The 6,985-nt window shown below is 36.1% G+C and overlaps 1 long non-coding RNA gene across 1 annotated transcript; it reads right to left on the bottom strand.

Moving 5' to 3' along the window:
- Nucleotides 1-761: 761 nt before the first annotated feature.
- Nucleotides 762-6,698, bottom strand: LOC149918534 (uncharacterized). The gene is made up of 3 exons (XR_016465550.1): nucleotides 6,611-6,698; nucleotides 3,891-6,293; nucleotides 762-828 (listed from the first exon to the last, which is right to left on the bottom strand). It is a non-coding gene; the product is annotated as an uncharacterized LOC149918534 (long non-coding RNA).
- Nucleotides 6,699-6,985: the final 287 nt, after the last annotated feature.

The following is a 6,985-nucleotide window of genomic DNA, read 5'->3' as shown; positions in this document are numbered from 1 at the left end:
GTTTGCCAGATTTTTGAAAGGCCTCACTGCAGTAGCTGTGGGGCTTTTTTCTAAGTTTGGCTGTAAGTATTACAGTGGGAGTAATGGTATGCTGAGTTCTATTGAAAATCATGTTGGTGCAGAACAATTGAGTGAAAAATTTGGCGCTGAGCCCCTTAGAATAACAAATCACACATTGCCAAGCTCATGGTTATAGTTTATAGCACCTGACTGTGCTCTGATTCAAAAAAAATTGAATATTGGTCAGGAATACAAGCAACTATTTAATCATATCATTCATCTTAGATACACCCTGAGGGAGAAAAAAAAAAATCCCTAAGGCCAACTTTTTGATAACAACTAGATGATACTATAAACTATCATAAAAATAAATACAAATTCTGAGACGTTATTAGTTAATGTGTAGGATTTTTATTATATTTTCTTATTTTTTAATTTTCTTCAGCTTGAAAAGGTTAAAAAAAAAAAAAGCTAAGCAATGGGGAAACCAAGTTATCTAAATTAAATTAGGAATAATGTCTTAAAATCAGGAAAATAATTACTTAAAAAAACAATGCAATTACTTTCTTAAATCATTTCATAAATGTAAAATTTCCAACTTTAAAATTTCCAACTGTAAGATTTTTCATGCATTAAAAATAGGCCTTTTAATATTTGGACACTGCACAACATAAATGTTCTTTAACACTTATCTCCTATGTAAATTTCCTTCTCACGGTCTACGTATCATCAATTATTACAATTATTTCCTTTTTATCTGTGTTTAATTGGTACCTTCACACTTTGAATATGAATGTAGTTCTGATCTCCTTTCTTTTTTTGTCCCCCCTGTCAAAGTACAAACAAGGACAACATAAAAAGACACTGAATAATTTCTGTTTAGGATAGAGAAGGTATGACTTAGAGAAAATATGACACATCTAAAAATCTAGACTAGCTTAGTGAAAATCATTAGGAATAACTACTTCATTCTCTTTCTCATAATAAAAAATCAGAGACATCCAGTGAAGATAGATTACAGGCCCAGAGTAAATACAAGGGATTTTTGTTTAATTAGATTTGTAACTCATTGCCATGGCATCTTGTGGATGCCAAGAGTTTAGGTGTTCAAATAACTAAGTGCAGCATGCTATCTGCTTTTTTGTTTGTTCGTTTGTTTGTTTCTCTCACTTCCCATATTTTTGTGTTTGTTTTGTTTGTTCATTTGTTTTTCCTTGCTAAAAAGGTGCTGTGTTGCTCCTTTGAAAAAGCAGTGAGGATATGAGATGTCACATTTTGTCTTCCTCTGAGTATAAGGAAAAGGCAGCAAGAAAATGGGTGAAAAATAGCTTTTAAAACATTAGAATAAAGCAGTCTGGGACATAATTACGATTGTGTTACATCAAGAGCTGCTTTTTGATAGGATGGAGACAATCACAAAAACAATTGTACGGGTACCAGAAATCTCTGATAATGTGAATATATTGTATATGAGTATGGCAAACTATAACAACTTAGAAGCAGTAAAATATCTCATATTAGTGATTAATGCCCAGTTGGCTGTGTCACTTGAACTGACCGGGTGTTGGTCAGTGGGTAATAAAGATACATGATAGAAAAGATTTGATTTGAGATGGGATATGAAAGATGGGATATGAAAGAAATCTAAAAAATTTTACTAGCTTAAATTATTAGGAAACAACTAATTCAGTCTTTTTCTCATAATAAAAGACTCATAGACATCCAGTAATGAATCTTCTTTGGCAAGGATGGAATCCTAAAAGATGAATTGTCTTCCTCTGGTGTGTGCAGGTGTATTGGAAAGTGGGCTATTGTTTACTGTGTTGTTCATGCTGTCTGCGTACTGATCATCATTACCTCCTACACACACATAGTCAATGCAGGGTAGGCCAAGCCAAAGTACTACATGTTTAGGCTACTGCATCCTGACTGCATTATCAAAGTTTGTCAGAACAAAAGCTGCCTGATTTTGGTAAGCTGGTAATACACTCTGTCCTGCTTGAGATAAGAAAAGAGGAAGAAAAACAGCTCTATGAAAGGTAGCTAGTACAGCTAAACTAGATTCAAGGCTAATTAAATAGTGAACTGGTCTCCAAACACAATGCCTTCAGAGCCAGAGAATCTTGCAAAGTTTTGCTTCATTTATCCTTTCTGAACCAGTATGGGATTTGTTAACTTAAAGCCTTAATAAATTTCCAGCCCTACCAGCAAATTTAAGACCATGGCAAAGTTTGCCTGCCTAGAACAACATGAAACACTTGGCTCCCACTGTTTGGAATTTGCAAACATAAATAAATAAATAAATAAAAGCTAATACAAAGAATACACTTTTCATTCATTTCATTATTAGTTGTGCTATATGCTAGGAAGAGCACAAAGTAGATTATGTGTTCTTTAGTTCAATACACCTGATGACTTACTTTTTAACATGGCTCTTGAATTGATTTATTAGTACTGAAACAAAATTGCAAAGGAATTTCATAACTTGCTTTTCTGTCCAAGATGGATGGAAAATATGACAACAAATAATTTTTTTGTGTGATTACTTCAGATTTGCAAGCAACATATTGCTACACTGATGAGTTTTCTGCTACATCAGAATGACACCGCCCGGGGGAAAAAAAAAAAATCTGTTATGTGCTTTGTAGACAGTTCAATGCAATCATTTTATGCTTAGATTTGGGAACTAGTATAACCAGTACTGCAAAACAACTGGCCTGTGGTGAAAAGCTGTGATGCCCTGGCTTTTTCCTTACTGAGAGTCAAGAACATGAAAATATGGCTGATTTTAGCTACTGTTGAAAGAAACCTGGATTGGAAAGGATAAAGAGGGATATGTTCACAACCATGCATTAAAGGAGATGTATGCTATTGACATGACTTTATGTAAGATACATTACACTGAAAATATTGCTTTTGCAATCTACTCCTACTGCTTTAGGCTGTTGACTGAATTAGAAAGATCATTCTTATTCCTTTAGTAGTTTTATTCCACACTATCAATATTAATCCAATTATAATCATCTTTTCTTACACAAAGATAAATTTAGAGCAATAAGAGAGAAGGTATACGGTGTTAATATATGCTTACAGAAAAGCATGGCATCCATCAGGCCAAGAAAAATGCATAGATTAAGGATATAATATTGAACGCTAAGCATGGTTGAGTAGTGTCTCTTTTTTTTTATAATCAATACATAATCAAAAAATTCCAGTGTTCTGATTAATCTTTCTAATTTAGGAAATTTTAATTTAGATACTCAAAACACCTCATAATTTTTTGTTAGTATACTAAATGAGAACAGCTTTTCACCTCCTGGACATTGATTTTAAAAGATGTCCTTGGGAAAATGGAAGGTCCTACTGCCTAAACCACACATTAATTCTGATACTGGCCCATAATGAAGAAGTGTATTAATCTGATAGCCACCTACTTTTAATGACTGCCTAAACAAATACATGTACAAGTAAATTACCTTTAGAAAAGATTAGTTAGACAAAGTCTTAATGAAAACTTAATTTCTCTCACTCTCTGCAGAGAATAATGTAGTCTCAGAATCCCACAGACCTCAGCATAATTGAAAGCTGAATTAATATGAGTTATCTTTGTAAATATTTCTAAGACAGAAATCATTTCAAAAATCAGTGATTTATGGATGGCTTGAGACATCCCAGAAATATTTTTTATCAAGTTGAAGATCTCTGGATCTTAATATGACTTTCTGTGATTTTTAATCACTAGTTAAATTCATAAATAAACTGGGAAAATGTTCAATGCTTTTTTTTTGTTTGTTTGCTTGTTTATTTGTGACACATTAGTAAAATCAAATAAGTTTTCAAGGAAGGAGGCCAATTAATCTGGCCAATTAATATATGTAGAGCTTACTTACCTACTATTGAAGATTTCAAGAACATTTTCAATACTTCAATCAGTGTTCCTTTTATCTTTTCCTGGGTCATCTCTTCAGTTTAAAGAATGTGTTTTTCTGCTTGCGTTGCTTTCACAGGCTGTATCTTCTGCTTTCTTCTCTCCCTCGTTAGTTGGCAGGGGTGACCATTAAAAGTTCCAATTGAGTGTCCTGCTACAGTTTAATTATTGTATAAACCTCTCTTGAGAAAGAAAAACCTTTAGGGGATTCTCATGCGCACAGCTCAGTAATCCTAATCAATCTAATTAAATTTCTGTGAAACAAGCACTTTAAAAAGACTTCTGGAGGTCCAGTAAGTTTGGTTTATTGTTCAGTATTACAGACTTTATCTTAAATCTGGGAAGGTTTATCACATGCTGCAATTAATTATGCATTAGATTTGAATGGAAACATCTTAGTAGAAAACCACTGCAAGAGCATAGAAGTGCATACTTTCCTTTTCAGGACAAGCTTGCTGCTGTAATTTCCTGCCTCCTAAATGGCCAAACTGCTTAAATTACAAGATTCTTGCAAATGTCAGCAGATTATTTTCACAGGTAGAGGAAGTTCTAATGCTAACAGAAAGCAAAGTGGAGGAAATTGCTATTTACACCAATGTCTTTACAGTATAAATATCTGAACTTGCAATTCAACAATCTTGGTAACCACTCATTTTGCTGTAAATTGCAGTCTTGACAATTTCTTAAAAGAATAAAACTTTCACCTGGATCTCAAAATGCTGTTTCAGCTGAGATCTACTGTCTATGTATTACAGTCACATCAATGTACACAGTTATCACTCAATCACCATTTTCATGTTTTGTTAATGGAATGCATTCCTCTCTCATAGAAAGATGTTCTAAACATGTCTCGAAGAAAAAATATAGCAAATGTTGTATATGCAATGTAGGAATCTTAAATTATTTTGCTCGCAGGACAGAGCCACAGATAAAACTCACAGAGTTCTTGTTTACATCCCTCTATAATCTCATTATTCACATTCCAACATGATTGCTGAGACAGAATATTTGTATTCTCAGAAGCATAAATCTCTCAGCTGTATAGAAAGTTGGCAATCTTTGTATCTGTTTTCTTAGTGTACCATTTGATCTTATTACCTAGCTGAGTATGCTGTCCTGCATTTAGGCCGATAGGGTCATAGGGTAATTCAGGATGGAAGGGATCTCAGAAGGCTTTCAGTTCAAACTCCTGCTCACAGGAGCATCACCTCTATAGTCAGGCCAGGTTGATCAGAACTTTATCCAGTCAGATCTTGAAAATCTCCATTGATGGAGGATGCAGAGACTCTCTGGGCAACCTGCTTCATTGCTCAACTGTCCTCTTGAGGAAAAAGTTCTTCCTCACATCCAGTATGGACCTCTTAATTTCACTTATATTTCTTGTCTTGTGTTTCCTTGCAATGCAAACTGTTGGCTGCATCTTACCAATGACTTTACTGCAGACAGTGAGAAGTTGTTGTTAGGTGCCCTTGAGTTCATTTTTTCTCCAGAGTGAGTCAGCCTTGGTCCCTCAGCCTTTCCTCACATGGCAAGTCCTCAAGCTTTGACTGTGTTTGGGGGCCCCCCACCAAACTTTCTTGAAATTGTCAATCTATTTTTTGGATTGGAGTGCTGGAAAACTGGACATAGCATTGCAGGTGAGGTTTAACAAATGCTGGTTGAAAGGGGAAACAAAGACCCCATTGCTTCTCAGGGGTAACTAAAGAAGACATCAGAGAGGAAAGGTCCATGGAGACGGTCCTGCAGTACTTCCTTTGATACCAGCCTCCAAGAAGGGCGCAACCGATCGACTATGATCTTGAGAGCTCCAGCATCTGATTAGCTTTTTAATCGCTTAGTTTTCCATTCATCCAAACTCTAATCACCCCAATTTGCATATCAGAATGTTGTGGATGACAGCATTGAACATCTCACTGAAGCTGAAATAATAACATTAACTGCTCTCTCCTTGTTCACACTCTAGTCATTTTATCATGCAATCAAGTTCATCAGGTATGATTTACCCATAGTCAATCCATGTTACCAGTTTCCAGTTCCCTTCTGCCCCAGATGGTCAGAAACATGCTCAAGGAAGAATCACTTCATGTTTTTTTCCAGGATCAAAAATGACACTGAGTGATCTCTGGTTCACCAGATCATCCATCTTTGAAAACGAGTGCAACATCTTTTCCTTTTTTCAATTTGTCAGGGATCTTGACTTCCAAGACCTTTCAAAGATGACAGAGAACATTTAGCTCTCATGATCTTCGGATGCAGTCCATCAGATAAGATGAGCTTCTAAAGGTCCATTAATCCCGGAGTCATTTTACATCCATTTGTGTTCTCATTCTTGAACCTTTTCAGTAATCAGAGCATCCTCAGAAACCTTGCAAAAGAAACGTGGGGCAAAGAAGAAACTGAAAACCTCAGCCTTACCTTTCCCTGCAGTCACTGTATCAGCTGCCCCATGAAGCAACTGTCCTACATTTTTCTAGTCTACTCTTTTATTACTGGTATAATGGTGGAAGCTCTTCTTGTCTTGTGCTGCATTTTTACCTTCATTAACTATGTTTTCTCAGAGACAGCACAAGGGTAGCTGTTGGGCACTTGTCTCCTGCAATGAGTTGACTAGAGCTAATTCAATCTGTGTCTGGCATGGAGACAACCCTGGACTGTTCTAAAAGAGCAACTGCAACTCCTCACCTGCTGACACCTTTCCAGCTATCGCCAGCGAACTTAGGTTCCTCATTGTTATCCCTCCAGGAGCTGGCAGGGAGGTAATAGGTCCCTGTGAAAATCAGGGCTTGTGGTACAAAGGCTTTTGTGGATTGTTGTCATGTTTCACCTGTGAAGAGAGGGAGGGGTGACCAGATTTGCAGATGCCCCCAATTAGATTAAGGTGAAATGACACTCGAGGTCAGCTACCAGGAGATTTCTACAAAATGGCTATCCTGCATGCATCGTCCATCCCAGAGTTATATCTACCTAATCTGTGTGGTTTTATAGTAAATTCAAGTAGGCCTAATGTTCCTTAATAACTTTAAGAGAAACAGAGGAAAAGGAAAAAAGAAAGAGAAA

The sequence above is a fragment of the Phasianus colchicus genome, chromosome 3 (genome assembly GCF_987193195.1).
Source record: "Phasianus colchicus chromosome 3, bPhaCol1.hap1.1, whole genome shotgun sequence".
NCBI classification, from domain to species: domain Eukaryota; kingdom Metazoa; phylum Chordata; class Aves; order Galliformes; family Phasianidae; genus Phasianus; species Phasianus colchicus.
This window is presented reverse-complemented; position numbering and strand designations above follow the sequence as displayed.